Source organism: Sapajus apella, unplaced genomic scaffold (assembly GCF_009761245.1).
Source record: "Sapajus apella isolate SASKATOON/1434 unplaced genomic scaffold, GSC_monkey_1.0 scaffold3, whole genome shotgun sequence".
Classification (NCBI taxonomy): Eukaryota; Metazoa; Chordata; class Mammalia; order Primates; family Cebidae; genus Sapajus; species Sapajus apella.
In genome coordinates, this window is record NW_022436943.1 from 25,611,468 (window position 1) to 25,628,454 (window position 16,987).

Genomic DNA, 16,987 nt, shown 5'->3' on the forward strand with positions numbered 1-16,987 from the left:
ATGACAATAGTTTATTTTTGGCTCCTGACATTTTGTGCTCCTAATACCCAGTTATCCTTTCTGCCCCACAGTCAGGATGCCTTAATTGGCAGTAAATGGTGTGGCTATAACCCAGAAACAGACATTGTTACTTGTTTCAGCATTGGTCTTAATGTCCCTGAGCCCTAACTGCTGACCTTGTCCTCCCTGTAGCTGTGGCCATCATTAACTGAGGGGACAGAAGTCCTCTGCCTCCTACTGTAATGGTTTTTTTATTGAACTCCTCAAAGGCTGTTATCATTCAGCATTCTTTGGATTCATTACCTCCTATCTAGGTCAGAAGATGTCTAAGTGACACCACCCAGGTCCAACCTCCAAGGGTTTCCACATGCTGATAGAAAACCTGTCTCCCAGTCACTCAACGTCCTGACTGAGAAGGAGGCCCTGCTAACCTGGGCCTTCTCCATTCCCATGGCTGGGAATAGCTTTTGTTCTTCCTTTTTTTTGAGTCTAATCCTGGCAAAGAGGATGAAAATTATTAGTCCAAATGTTCTTTTTACAACAACTTCTTTCTTAAACAAATCTCTGCCTATAATCCCAGCACTTTGGGAGGCTGAGGAGGGCAGATCACCTGGGTCAGGAGTTTGAGACCAGCCTGACCAACATGGAGGAACCCCATCTCTATTAGAAATAGAAAATTAGCCAGGCATGGTGGAGCACACCTGTAATCCCAGCTACTTGGGAGGCTGAGGCAGAATGGCTTGAACCCAGGAGGTGTCAGTTGCGGTGAGCAGAGATCACGTCATTGTACTCCAGCCTGAGCAACAACAGAGAAACTCCATCTCAAAAAAGAAAAAAAAAAAAAAGAGAAAACGTAGGATTCCCTTCCAGCGATCACTTCTGCCTCTAGTGATTAATCATCTCTCAGTTGCTTTTCACAACAAAACTCTCGCTTGCCCTCCCCTCAAGGTCATTTAACTGAGTGCTCCCCCAGAAACACCCTTCCCCTGCTGCTTCTCTCCTTTCTTGCCTCCTATTCCTCTACTTAACCTCTCAATGCAGGGGCTCCTCAGGGTTTGGTATTGAGCCCTCAGTTTTCTATCTATAATCCTTTCCCAAGTGATCACAACCCTAAAACTTTAAATACTTTCTACATGTTGACAACTCTGGAATTTATTATCCCTAGCCCAACCTCCCTCCCAGAATCACATATGCTTCTGGACATATGTGCTTCAAGTACGAGTACCTGACACTGCCATTTGGCCAATGGCCATCCCAAACTTATATCCAAAACTGAGTTCTTAATTTCCTAGCGCATTCCTCTCAGATCTGTTCCTTCTCCCATGTTCTCTATCATCTCAGTATATGGCCTATCTACCCAGCTGATTAGAACAGAGACCTGAGAGGCATCTTTGATTCCTCTTTTTCTTTCATCCCATACACAGAAGCCATCAGCAGGCTCCAAGTTTTCAACATCTTCCACTTGGATTACTGTGATTACAGATGACTCCTCATCTGTCTCCTACCACCACGCACACCACATGCTACCTTCCAAATGATCCTCACACAGCAGGGAGCCTGCTCTTCACAGAACGTAAATCTGATCACGCTGCGCTCTTGCTCAGGACATTTTCCGCTCTTCCCGTCACATTTAAATAGAGTCCAAAATCCTCACCATAACTGACGAAGCCTTGCCGAATTTGGCTCCTGCTCTGCTCTAAACCTGATCCCATGCCATCTGGTCCCCTGGAGTTTTCCCTTCACTCTGGCACTTGGGCCCTCTTTCCTACCTCAAGGGCTCTGTACCTGCTTTCCTAAGCCTGCAGAGCTAAGCATACCTGTCCTCATAAGAGGAATGTGATAACCACCTGTGTAGAGGAGGATACACCTGCTGGGCTTTTCCATGGTGCCCTGTGTCGGCCTTTGCAGACTATACACTGCACGAGGCAGGACCCCTTCTATCATGTTCAGGGTTGCATCCCTAGTACCTGGCACCTAGGTGATCAGTACTGAATGAATATCTAGATATGGGTTTTTTGCACATTGGATTCCTAAGGATCTACCTTCATATGCCACAGTTCCCAAAAATGATATTCAAATTGGGGTCTGCAGCTCTCAGTATGCTATTTAGCTCTCTCTCCATGTGACGGCCAGCTGTGGGAGGCTGGCCCCTTCAGACCTACCACTGTCTTTATGCTGAGCCACACCCTGTCCAGGGCCCTGCCCTCTCCCCAGCTACTGACCTAGCACTGGGGGTATAGTAGTGGCCCATCCCAGCCCTGCAAGGGATCCTTCTCTTGGGCAACTTTTGCCTGAGGGCACCATGGGCTGGTCACTGGCTTTCTCAGAACTGTGCCGCAATCGGAGGCATTTCCTACCCAGCTCCTCCTTCCTTCTCCCTTTCTCCCCTCACAGGTACGAGACCTGCATTAGGGTGTGAAGCCTGTCCTGGACTACTCCTGCCGCCTCCGCCTTTATCTTTCCAAAGTATCCCCTAATCTACTAGACTTCTAATCCAGCTGAGGCAACAGCTTCCCAGGGGCGCTTCTGAACCTTGAAATATCAGTACCATAAAACATGGTCCAGAAAAGCTAACTTTTATTTGATAGTATGTATAAAACCATCTGCTCATTTCCCATACCTCTTCCAGACATGACCTTCAACTGGATTAAACAGAAAAAACAAAAAAACAAACCAAAAAACCACCTGTGCCCCAGAGCCTTTAGGTTATCACTCAGGGGTCTGATCACTAGAAATACATTCCAGAAGTCATTTAACATGTGTTCCTACCGGAGTCAGCAGAATGGGTAACCAAGGACACACAGCACATTCTGGCAATTCTTGGGCCCATGCTCCAGAAAGACAGCTTTAAGTTCATACTCAGGCATATAAATAGCCAGTCATCAACCGCTACCAGTTGTCTTGGTACTAGTGACATAATCTTGTAGCTGCTGGTGACTAGAAAGTGTCATTAATTTTGTGGAGAATAAAACCTTCTCTCTTCATCAGAGGGGAAACTGCATTCTAATTTTGTAACTTGTGTGATGTGGTACTTCCCCGCTTCTCTGACTGAAAATCAGTATTTATTCCTGTTCTGCATAAGTGCCATGAATACCAAAACCATCATCTATTTTGTTCACTGTTATAACCCACGGAATGTACTCTGTAATTATTTGTTGAGCAAATTGTCATATAGATGCTTTCATATTATCTCACTTTAGCCTCAAAACAACGCTGGGAGGTGTGTACTATCTTCATTTTACTGGAACTCAGAAAGATCAAGTGACTTTTCCAAGGTCACTTGGTACTCTCCAATAATTCAGACAGCAAATATTCAAGCAGCATATCTGCCAGGGTCAGAAAATTCACTTGCTTACTGTTTGGCTAACATTAATTGAATACTCTTTTTGGTCCCCAATCTTTTTGGCAACAGGGATGAGATTTGTGGAAAACAATTTTTCCATGGACAGGTTTGGGGGTGTGTGGTTTCAGTATGATTCAGGCACATTACATTTATTGTGCACCTTATATTATTACATTGTAATATATAATGAAATAATTATACAACTCACCATAATGTATTAATAGAATCAGTGGGAGCCCTGAGCTTGTTTTCCTGCAACTAGACAGTCCCACCTGAGGGTGATGGGAGACAATGACAGATCATTAGGCATTAGATTCTTATAAGGAGTGTGCAGCCCAGATCCCTCGCATGCACAGTTCACAATAGGGTTCGCGCTCCTATGAGAGTCTAATGCCGCCACTGATCTGACAGGAGGTGGCGCTCAGGCAGTGATGCGAGTGAGGGGGAGTATCTGTAAATACAGATGAATCTTCACTTGCTCGCCTGCCCACCCTCACCTCCTGCTGTGCAGCCTGGTTCCTAACAGGCCAAGGACCAGTGAGGTGGGGGGAGGGGACCCTGCTCTAAGCACTTAATGTTTTTACCACATTTAAGAGAGAGTTAACTATTACTACCACCCTTACTTTACAAATGATGAAACAAATTTGGACAGGTAGAGTGACTTGCCTTAAGGCCATACAGGGAAGGGGTAGGACTGAAACCGAAATACAGGTCTCATTCAAAGTCATGCTCTAAACTCTTACTCCATTTGGCTTTTTTTCCAACAACAGAACACAATCATTCCTCCTACCATTTTTTTTTTTTTTTTGACAGAGTGATGGAGTCTCATTTTGTTGCCCAGGCTGGAGTACAGTGGTATAATCTCGGCTCACTACAACCTCCATCTCCCGGGTTCAAGAGATTCTCCTGCCTCGGCCTCCTGAATGGCTAGGATTACAGGTCTGCACCATGAGGCCTGGCTAATTTTTGTCTTTTTAGTAGAGACTGGGTTTCGCTGGGTTGGCCAAACTGGTCTCGAACTCGTAACCTCAAGCCATCCGTTGGTCTTAGCCTCCCAAAGTGCTGGGATTATAGGCATGAGCCACTATGCCTGGCCTAAACATTTCTTTTAATAAAGAAAAACAGAGTATCATCTTTGAGAGACTAATGAAAAGTCAATAAAATAAATAGGGTGGAAATATAAATCACAGAGCAGAATTGTATTTTACATTTCATAAAAAAAAAAAAAGCAGCTGGGTGCTGTGACTCACGCCTGTTATCCCAGCACTTTGGGAGGCCGAGGTGGGTGGCTCATGAGGTCAAGAGATTAAGAACATCCTGGCCAACATGGTGAAACCCCGTCTCTCCTAAAAATACAAAAATTAGCTGGGCGTTATGGCACATGCCTGTAGTCACAGCTACTTGGGAGGCTGAAGCAGGAGAATCACTTGAACCCGAGAGGTGGAGGCTGCAGTGAGCTGAGATCATGCCACTGCACTCTAGCCTGGTGACAAGAGCAAGACTGTATTTAAAAAAGAAAAAAAAAAAGAAAAGAAAAGAAAAAGGAAAGCAATGGCAACAAAAGCCAAAATTGCAAAATTGACAAATGGGATCTAATTCAACTAAAGAGCTTCTGCACAGCAAAAGAAACTATCATCAGAGTGAAAAGCCAGCCTATATAGAATGGGAGAAATTTCTGCCATCTATTCATCTGACAAAGGGCTAATATCCAGAATCTACAAAGAGCTTAAACAAATTTACAAGCAAAAAAACAACTCCATCAAAAAGTGGGTGAGGGATATGAACAGACACTTCTCAAAAGAAGACATTTATGTGGCCAACAAACATATGAAAAAGCTCATCATCACTGGTCATTAGAGAAATGCAAATCAAAACCACAATGCAATAGCATCTCACGCCAGCTAGAATGGTGATCATTAAAAAGTCAGGAAACAACAGATGCTAGAGAGGATGTGGAAAAATAGGAATGCTTTCACACTGTTGGTGGGAGTATAAATTAGTTCAAACATTGTGGAAGACAGTGTGGCAATTCCTCAAGGATCTAGAACCAGAAATATCATTTAACTCTGCCATCCTATTACTGGGTATATACCCAAAGAATTATAAATCATTCCTACTATAAAGATACATGCACACATATATTTATTGCAGCACTGCTCACAATAGCAAAGACTTGGAACCAACCCAAATGCCAATCAACGATAGACTAGATAAAGAAAATGTGGCATATAAATTAAACACTATCCCCATCAAGCTACCAATGACCTTCTTCACAGAACTGGAAAAAACCACTTTAAACTTCAGATGGAATCACAAGAGAGCCCACATAGCCTAGACAATCCTCAGCAAAAAGAACAAAGCCGGAGGCATCACACTGCCGGACTTCAAACTATACTACAAGGCAACAGTAATCAAAACAGCATGGTACTGGCACCAAAACAGAGACATAGACCAATGGAACAGAACAGAGGCCACAGAAGAAACACCACACATCTACAACCATCTCATCTTTGACAAACCCGGCAAAAACAAGCAATGGGGAAAGAACTCCATGTTTAATAAATGGTGTTGGGGAAACTGGCTAGCAATGTGCAGAAAGCAGAAACTGGACCCCTACCTGTCACCTAACACTAAAATTAACTCCAGATGGATTAAAGATTTAAACATAAAACCTAACACCATAAAAACACTAGGAGAAAACGTAGGCAAAACCATCAAGGACGTAGGCATAGGCAAGGACTTCATAACTAAAACACCAAAAGCATGGCAATAAAAGCCAAGATAGACAAATGGGATGTAATTAAAATTCAGAGCTTCTGTACAGCAAAAGAAACCATCATTAGAGCGAATTGGCAACCAACAGAATGGGAAAAAATTTTTGCAATCTACCCATCTGACAAAGGGCTAATAACCAGAATCTACAAAGAACTAAAACAGATATACAAGAAAAAAACAACTCCATTCAAAAGTGGACGAAGGATATGAACAGACACTTTTCAAAAGAAGACATATATGAGGCCAACAAACATATGAAAAAATGCTCATCATCATTGGTCATTAGAGAAATGCAAATCAAAACCACATTGAGATACCATCTCACACCAGTTAGAATGGCAATCATTAAAAAATCTGGAGACAATAGATGCTGGGGAGGATGTGGGGAAATAGGAACACTCTTACACAGTTGATGAGAGTGTAAATTAGTTCAACCACTGTAGAAGACAGTGTGGCGATTTCTCAAGGATCTAGAAATAGAAATTTCATTTGACCCAGCAATCCCATTACTGGGCATATACCCAAAGAACTATAAACCATTCTATTATAAAGACACATGCACACGTATGTTCATAGTGAAACTGTTTATAATAGCAAAGACCTGGAACCAACCCAAATGCCCATCAATGATAGACTAGACAAAGAAAATGTGGTACATATACACCATGGAATACTATGCAGCCATAAAAAATGATAAGTTTGTGTCCTTTGTAGGGACTTGGATGAATCTGGAAACCATCATTCTCAGCAAACTGACACAAGAACAGAAAGCCAAATACTGCATGTTCTCCCTCATAGGTGGGTGTTGAACAATGAGCACACATGGACTCAGGGAGAGGAGCATCACACACTAAGGGCAGTTGTAGGGGGTAGGGGAGAGACAGTGGGGGTTAGGGAGGGAGGGTAGGGTTGGGAGGGATAACATGGGGAGAAATGCCAGATATAGTATGCACCTAAAGTTAAATAAATAAATTTAAAAATAATAACAATAATAAAAGAAAATGTGGCACATATACACCATGGAATACTATGCAGTCATATAAAAGGATGAGTTCATGTCCTTTGCAGGGACGTGGATGAAGCTGGAAACCATCATTCTCAGCAAACTGATACAAGAACAGAAAACCAAACACTGCATGTTCTCACTCATAAATAGGTGTGGAACAATGAGAACACATGGACACAGGAAGGGGAACATCACACACCGGGGCCTGTTGGGAGGTAGGGGGTTAGGGAGGGATAGCATTAGTAGAGATACCTAATGTAGATGATGGGTTGATGGGTGCAGCAAACCATCATGGCATGTGATACCTATGTAACAAACCTGCACATTCTACACATGTATCTCAGAACTTAAAGTGTGTGTGGTGTGTGTGTGTGTGTGTGTGTGTGTGTGTGTGTGTGTGTGTGTATAAAGGGGATTTTACAAAAGCACTTTTCCAAAATTAAAAAAAAATCCTCCTCACAGTGCTGTGAGATGGGAGAAGATACTGCTTTAAAGCTAAGAAACCTAGGCCTTGGAGACTTTAGTCACTCGCTGACAAACTGAGGAGAGCTTCTGAATGACTCCTCTATCACTTCTCCATACAAAAACCTTTCCCACGGACACCTGGTCTTCCAATCTACATCAAGGACACCAGCGTAGAAGCTTTTGTGCATACTTTTAGCCCAGACATTTAATGTCTAGGAATTTTCTCAAGAAAATAACTACAATCACATTTAAGAATAATATGGATCTCAGGGTTTAAACTATTGATCAGAAAGGTTATCACAAGGTCAGTATTATTTTCCATTCAACCAACAGTGAGTATGAATGGCTCAAGTTGAGTTCTATTTTCATGCTACCAATAAAGTCTAGTGCATTTACATAAACATAATTTATAACTTTATTTTATAATTTTATAAATTGTTTTTAAACAATTATTTCATGTTTATGTGCATTTTATATAATTTATATATAAAATCAGATTTTATATATAATTAGTCATAAACTGCATAACGATATTTTGGCCAATGATAGACTACATATACATACAATGGTAGTCCCACAAGATTATAATGGTGCTGAAAAATTCCCATCATCTAGTGACATTGTAGCCTTTGTAATACGTAGTGCAATCTGTTACTAGTGTTTGTGGTGATGTTGGTATAAACAAATCTACTCTGCTGCCAGTCATAAAAGCACAGCACACGCAACTATATACACTATGTAATACTTGATAATAATTGTGTTACTGGTTAATGTCCTTACTATACTATTCATTAGAGTATACTCATCTCCTTATTTAAAAAAATGTTAACTGCAAAACAGCCTCAGGGAGGTTCTTTAGAATGTATTCCAAAAGAAGGCTTCAATGATCATAGATGACAGCTCCAAGTGTTACTGCCCCTGGAGTCCCTCCAGTGGGACACGATGTGGTGGTAGAAGACAGTGATACTGATGATCCCTGACTCTGTGTGGGCCTATGCTGATGTGTGTGCTTGTGCCTTAGTTTTAACAAAAAAGTTTAAAAAGTAAAATAAGAAACTTGAAGAATAGAAAAAAGCGTACAGAATAAGAATATAAATAAATATTTTTGTATAGCTGTCTGTACAATATGTGTGTGTTTTATTACAAGGGTCAAAAAGTAAAAAGTTTATTAAGTAAAAAAGTTAAGACTGGGTGTGGTAGCTCACACCACTTTGGAAGGCCAAGGCAGTTGATCACTGAAGTCAGGAGTTGAAGACCAACCTGCCTAACATGGTGAAACCCCATCTCTACTAAAACTAAAATTAGCCAGGCACGGTGGTGGGCACCTGCAATCCCAGCTACTGGAGATGCTGAGGCAGGAGAATCACTTGAACCTGGGAGACGGAGGTTACAGTGAGTTGAGATCATATCACTGTATTCCAGCCTGAGCAACAGAGTGAGACTCCGTCTCAAAACAAAAAAAACCAACCAACCAACCAAAAAAAAACAACTTACACAAATAAAAAAACAGTTACAGTAAGCTAAGGTCAATTTACTATTAAAGAAAAATATCTGTAGACGAAGTGCACAGTGTTTATAAAGTTTACAGTGGTATACAGGAATGTCCCAGTCCTTCACATTCACTCACCACTCACTGACTCATCCACAGCAACTTCCCAGTTCTGCAAGCTTCATTCATGTTAAATGTCCAATATAGGTATAACATTTTATATTTTTTACACTGTATTTTTTTTGTTTGTTTGTTTGAGATGGAGTCCCACTCTGCCACCCAGGCTGGAGTGCAGTGGTGTGATCTTGGCTCACTGCAACCTCTGACTCCTGGGTTCAAGAGACTCGCCTGGTTCAGCCTCCCGAGTAGCTGGGTCTACAGGCACCCCCCACCATGCCTGGCTAATTTTTTTTGTATTTTTAGTAGAGACAGGGTTTCGCCATGTTAACCAGGCAGGTCTTGAGCCCCTGACCTCAAGTGATCTGCCTGCCTTGGCCTCCCAAAGTGCTGTTATTACAGGCATGAGCCACCACACCTGGCCTACACTATATTTTTACTGTATCTTTAGGTTTAGATACAAAAATACTTAGCATTGTGTTACCATTACCTACAACGTTCAGTACAATAACACTCTATACAGGTTTGTGGCTTAAGAGAAATATAGCTTAGGTCTCTAGTAGGCTATACCATCTAAGTTTGTGTAAGATATTCTAGGATGTCCATAAAATGACAAAACTGCCTAAAAATGGATTTTTCAATGCTGGGCGCGGTGGCTCACGTCTGTAATCCCAGCACTTTGGGAGGCTGAGGCAGGTGGATCACGAGGTCAAGAGATCGAGACCATCCTGGTCAACATGGTGAAACTCCGCCGTCTCTACTAAAAATACAAAAAAATTAGCTGGGCATGGTGGCACGTGCCTGTAATCCCAGCTACTCAGGAGGCTGAGGCAGGAGAATTGCCTGAACCCAGGAGGCAGAGGTTGCGGTGAGCTGAGATCGTGCCATTGCACTCCAGTCTGGGTAATGAGTGAAACTCTGTCTCAAAAAAAAAAAAAAAAAATGGATTTTTCAGAATGTATCCCATGGTTAAGCAAGGTACGATTATATATAAATTTATGTGTAAAGTATAATTACTTAGGTTACAACACTGAAGATCATAGGTTGTTATATATAAATGTGGTATAATCATTTTCAAATATCCATGTCAATGTTTTAAATATAAATTGAGTTTACTGTGCTTAAAAAAATTAATACCATCACAGTACATTTTAAGGTGTGAGCAAGTCTGCTACACAATAGGTTTAATTGGTAAGCAGTGCTTTAGGCCTCTCGGAAGTGTTGATCCCATATGTGAGGACACTCCCTGTGTGACACTACTTAATTCAAGTCAGGGGTCTGAATCTGCTCTTTCCTTGCCCCTCAGCTTCCACTCCTGTTTTCCCAAAACCATATTCCCTTAACCTCATGGACGCATTTGGGATGCTGACTACCACTGTTGAGAATGTATTTAATCCACACACTGGTACAAAGCAGGCACTCAATGAACGGATGGTAGTTTATGATCCTGACAACCCAGCCTCAAACCCACTCTTCTCATATCTGAGAACCTATATGACCCTGATGCTCCTCCTACCCCTTCTGACTGTGCTTTCTGCTACTTCTAGCTCCTTCTCTACTTATCCCCTAAAAGTGAGGGCTTTCCAACATTTTAACTTTAATTTATTCTTTTCACTACATACAGCCCTAAAGGTATGTTCCTAAGACTTCACCTTTATACAAATCTCTCCAGTCCTGACTTCTCTAGTCTCAGGTATCATATTCCAAACTATATATGCTAAGTGTTCAAAAAATGTTGCCATGTGCCCTTTACCAGTGTACTTTTTCAAGGATACACTTTCACATGCTTTGCAGAACATTTTTTTACACAGCACGGACCCTTACTGCATTTCATTTGCTTTCATTGACTTATAAAGAGCTATGTATCTGTGAGCTGCTAAAAACCCTTTAGCTTAAAATCTAGGTTTTTGTGACAAGTTCTATGTCAAACGGCAATGGCTGAAAGTGAGGTATGTGTCCCAGGTGGTGATGTAAGTTGATCTACTGAGATGCAAAAAGAAAGTATTAGAATGTTTTTCATCTCATTCTGTGAATGCCTTATAATTACAATGGAAGTATGTGCATATAATTTATGGATAATTACATTGACAGTATAGTCAAGATTTTTTAACTGATAGAACTTTACGATTTAAGTTTAGAGTCCACTGATGAAGAATGATCCTGACCTACAGTAATAATATTGAAACACCACTTGCCAGGTGATAAAAAGAAGTATTTCTAAACTAAGGTTGACATCTAGGAGCCTATTAAAACATTGAATACAAACATGCTCTACAGTCAGAAGTGTATCTCAAATCCAAGTGTGATGAAGATAACCTGACACCTATTCTGACTCAATATTCTCTCCATTTAAATTTATAAGCATCTGAGAAAGATAAGGACAAGTAAAGATCAAGCAGTTTGTATGTTCAAATAAGTCAATATAAGAGTAGCTTTTCCCATTTGACAAAACATGCTCATAGTACATAACTATCTTATGGGCTCCCAGCATTGCATTACTCAATGCAAGAGGACTGCTGAATGAGAAGGATCTCAGAGCCTGTCTACCTGATCTCTATCAAATGCTAGAAAACCCTGCTGCCCTGTCCCAGACATAATCAGATAATCCCTTGACTAAGAATTTTATGGAAGGGGTGCTCCTGCCGTAAGACAAGCCATTATGATACTGGAGAGATCTAGATGTTGTAATGAGGTTTCTTACAGTGAGATAACTTCCATCCATTGCCTTCAGATCTGCTCTCAGAACAAGACAGCACAGCAACTTTTCAATGTCTCCCTAGTAAACATGGTTTACAGTCAACTCACCATCCCTGACCTCCTCCCAGCATTGTGTAGAACCTAGACAATGTTTCACTTATAAACAGCAAAGACAAAGACATCCAGAATAAAACATGAACTTCACAAGAAAACTGGCTCTCAACAAATAAAAATATGTGATTAACATGTGTTCTCCGAAACTGAGATTGCATTCCTATATTTTAAAACGAAGAAGTCATACTTGACTTATAATAAGACTAAACTAATGCATTGGCTCTTACCCTGAAAAAATGCCAAGATAGACTGTTGCCCATATTTTGTACTTGTAAAATGTAATTTTTATAAATTCCAAATGGATTTAACATTTATTGCATTTAAACTGCTTCTTGGTTTTACCTTAGCCTTTCAGCCTGAAATCTTTCTGAACTGTGATTCTGTATTACCTTTCCCCCCGTATGTTGTGTTATCTGTAAACAGGTAACACAAATATTATACACACTCTTAAAGCAGCCAAGATATGAGTGCAGAAATTCAAACACAGTTTAAGTCCACTCAAATGTACTATTGCCTGTAGACAGTCTTGCTATCAAAATTACCATAAACTACTCTGCCTTGCTCAAATTGAGATGTATCATCAAGCTGTCCCTTGATTTCCTCAAGTATATTTTTATATGCAATTCAAAAAAAATACTTTCTAAACTATAAAGGTTTCTACATATACAGCAATACCTGTATGAACCCTCTTCTTAATAGCTTTAGTAATCTAAAAGAGTAAATCCAAAAAAGTTTATTTAAAAGTAATCTATAAAGCAATAAAAATAGTGTGTTGCAATTTAGTGAATGCTATATTGAAAGATAATAGTTTCATGCTGTCATAAACATTTCAAGTAGACACAAAAATAAGACTACTCTTGTTCCCAAGGATAGTAAAGAACTGTATACTGATGAAAAGATGAAAGGTCACGCCCAGTGACTTTGAGGGTTAAAAGGAGTGATCCTATCAGATTGGACAGCAGTAGAGAGAGGGCACAATAAGAATGGAAGAGGAAAAGGAGGGCACCCCAGTTAAGATGCAGAAAGATTGTGCAGAGGCAAGAAACGCACAGTGAGAGTTACTCAAGGAACAGCAAGTATTTCACTCACCAAGAGCATGGGAACAACTATGGCAGAAGGGGCTGGCTGGAAGTACATGCTGGGGTCAGACTGTGGAGGACCTGTCAATCACAACCCAGGAGTATATGTTCATCTGGTGGGCCAGGGAGAGCACCTACGTGTTTCAGAGGGGGTTGTGACTTGAAGTGTTTTAGAAGAATTTCTCTTGTCACAAAGAAAACAAATGTGATGGGGGAAAAAACTAGAAATAAAACTACACATGAAATTTGTCCAAGGCCTAACTGAGGAAAAAGGAGGTTCACAGTAAAAAGATAACATACTTATTTACCTCGAGACCAAGAACAAATTTACAATTTTGCATTTTCTTCAATATTTTCTTTTGTGCTTTTTAGAAAATCAAGACACAAATTACTTATCCTCTGTCTTCTGGACAGCTTCCTGTCTTTATCACTTTCCTACATTGAAAGTGGTTCAGACTTAATGTCAAATTCTGCAAATTCCTATAGCCTTCTGAGTTGTAATTCATCAAAGCCAAGTAAAAACCCAGTGAAATCATATGTCCTCTTAGTATTTCATCATACTGGGTTCATTTTCGCAATGAGAGTTTTACAAATTACACGGCAAATAAATAGGAGTTGCTTAGGCAGTACTAACGCTCATTCCTTGTTACTAATGCTTAAATGAAAACAAGTAAATACATTTCCTTTACTACTTTTCAGGAACTTTTTGCCCTTCTAAAATTTAGTCTCCTGACACTATTTTTTATAGTTTGTAGTCTTCTTTCACATTTATTACTGTATATTCCTTTTTCCCACATTAGTACATTTTTCTAAGTGCTGAGGTTCATGAAAAAAAAAAAAAAAAAAAAAAAAAATCAGCATTCGAGTGAAGCCCTGAAGAATGAGTAGCATTTCCATGGCAGAAGACTGGGGTTGGGTGAGGAAAAAGCATTTGAGTCCTAAGAAAAAGCACAAGCAGAAATGGGCAAAGGTGAGACGAATATGTGTAAAGACACATTGTGTTAGTTTCATTAGAGGGAGGAGGGAAAGGAAGACAGTGGGAAGAATGCTAACAGTTATTGAGCACTTAGGACTGCACAGGAGCTTATATTTATTATTTCATTTGCTTGTTAACCTAAAACAGTCATTTGAAGTAGGTATTAGTTTCTGCATTTTATAAGGTGACTGAAGATACTACAGCTCAGAAAGGCGAGGCAAACTGTCCAAAATGAGCAAGGAAAAAGCAGAGTCAGATTTGAACTTAGGTGTTTACCATTTTTCTCACTGGGTCATTCAACTACAGCTTTAAATTCTTATGTTTGGCTATTTTCCATCCTAAGTAAGAAACTCTCTTGCTATCAGAAATGTTCCTGGCTATTCAAACCAAGGTTTAAATAAAATCTATTTTGTTACTAACAAAATCCACATACATAAATATTAAATAATAGCACCTAATATAGATCCCAAACATAAAAGGTTATTTTGTTACTGTAACTTACTCAACTGACAATCTAATGAAAATACCGTTTCTTAATAGCAGTCAGGTAACAATAAAAAACATATCTCACGGCCTGGTGCAGTGACTCAGGTCTGTAATCCCAGCACTTTGGGAGGCCAAGGCAGGTGGATCACCTGATGTCAGGAGTTCGAGACCAGCCTAGCCAACATGGTGAAACCCTGTCCCTAGTTAAAAACAAAACAAAACAAAACAAAACAAAACAAAAAACCCAAAAATTAGCCGGGCATGCTGGCATGTGTCTGTAGTCCCAGCTACTCAGGAGGCTGAGGGGGGAGAATCACTTGAACCTGGGAGGTGGAGGCTGCAGTGAGCCGAGATCGTGCCACTGCACTCTAACCTGGGTGACTGGGTGAGACTCTATACTCTACCCTGGGTGACAGAGTGAGACTCCGTCTCAAAACAAAACAAAACAAAACAACAAACAACAAACCAAAAACATTTCACTAGTCTTCAATAAAAATATGCCTTAAATGCAAACTGGATTTATACTTTGACAGTTAAAGTTTCCAGCAAGTGGTGCAGACAGAGCCTACACTTTTGTTCTCTGCATAAAATAAGTTACTAGTTTCATAACTATTGTTATCTTGTGTTCCCTGGCAACTTTTGGTTCTTCCAGGTTTACTGTGTACAGCAGATTAAGTATAGTCAGAAGATCCCAACAAATAAATGGGCAATGGATAATTCACAAAATAGAAACCATATCTGGCTAACAAATGTAGTTAAAATATTCCTGCTCCACCAGAAATCAAGGAAATATGCAATGGTTAACCTACCAAATTCAGGAAAAAGGGCTAGTATTCAAACACAGGTAATGCAGTAACACACAAAACATTGTTCATCAAGTATTGTCTGGTCCTACATACTATTTGCAGTCTGCAACTCTGGTTCTCTCTTATTCACTATTTTAATAAAGTATTATACACTTTTCAGAAGAGCTTTAGAGTTTTATGATGTATAATTTTAACTGCAGAAATAAAGCCTTCTGCACAAATTAGAGAAAACCTAAATGTCCAACAACAGGAAAATGGTTAAAAAGCTATGGGTAAATCTACCCAATGGATCATCATGTAGTCACAAAAATTCTACTTTGTATAGTTTATAACATGAAAAACCCACCTGTTGTTAAATGAAATAGCAAAATACAAAAACATAATATCCAAAAAGTGACTACAAAAATTCAAAAATGTGCATTAACTTAAAAAAAAAATCTATGTGGTAAGAATGAGAGAGAGAGGGAGAGGGAGGAAGAGACAGACATGGATACTATTCCAAAATGTTTTATACTGGTACATTTTTAAAATTCAACTTTACCATATTCTTCAAATTTTTATATATGAGATATATTTCAAAATATATTACTTTTATAATGAAGTAGAAGACAAAAATGTCATGTGTAGTCACACTGTGGTCTGGGGTTATTTAGTACAGGGACAAACATCCCTAAATACAGCTTTTTGGGCCTCAGTAGTATCATTGCATTAGAGCATAGCAAAATTCTTGCCCATTAATCTACATTCATAATAACCTAGAATAACCAAAAGTTAAATTATGGACAGTAAACTGTTAAATAAAACATACAAGAGGTTCTAAAAAGATCTCTATCAAACCAGTACCAACACGGTATTGCATTAATAAATGTAATACAAGTTTTCCTGACATACTTGCACCACATCACTCTCCTGCATCCAAACCCTGAAAAGAGTCCCCGGTGTCAGGAGTAATTTGAACAATTTTCTGCAGTGTGCATGCATTGCACAGTCTCGTCCCATTCTAATGATTCTCCCCACTCTATTCCATGGGATCAAAGATTCTCATTCACAAGCCTTGTGCTCGAGCTGGCCTACTCACTTTCTCTCAAAGAAACGTTATATGTACTTTTGCTCACTCAGCCACCCACACCTTGATTTCCCTATTCCTTCCTACTCCTGGCTCCGCTGACTCCTCATACTCCAGGCACAGACTGCCCTCTTTAACCCACAAGCCATCTCATATACACATAAATGCACACATATACATATACCTCACTAAGTTATTGTCTATAAAACACACCAAGCACTTAGCCATATAGCCTAAAATTATGTAAATAAAAATATGTATTATCACCAGAATGCATCCGAATTTCCAAAGATTAGGGAACTTGCTATATTTCTTTATATAATACATTGTTTTTATATAATGCTTTACGGCTTATAATGCAACTTCACATATATGATTTTCAATAAATACCTTAGTGACTTCTCAAAGAGTTCATCCCCCAAAGATCTGAGATAAAGATATTCTTCCTCCCAAAAACCCTCAAATAATATTAGTTAATGGTAGAAATAACAATTACTTCATATATAGTATATGTGAATATAAAGAAAGTGACCAAAGTCTGTCTCTGAATATGCGGATTTTAAATTTG

At 39.7% G+C, this 16,987-nt stretch overlaps 1 protein-coding gene across 1 annotated transcript in view; it reads right to left on the reverse strand.

The window, feature by feature from the left end:
• ZNF706 (zinc finger protein 706) overlaps positions 1–16,987 on the reverse strand; it is a 30,272-nt gene that overhangs the window by 3,047 nt on the left and 10,238 nt on the right. The window lies entirely within an intron of this gene.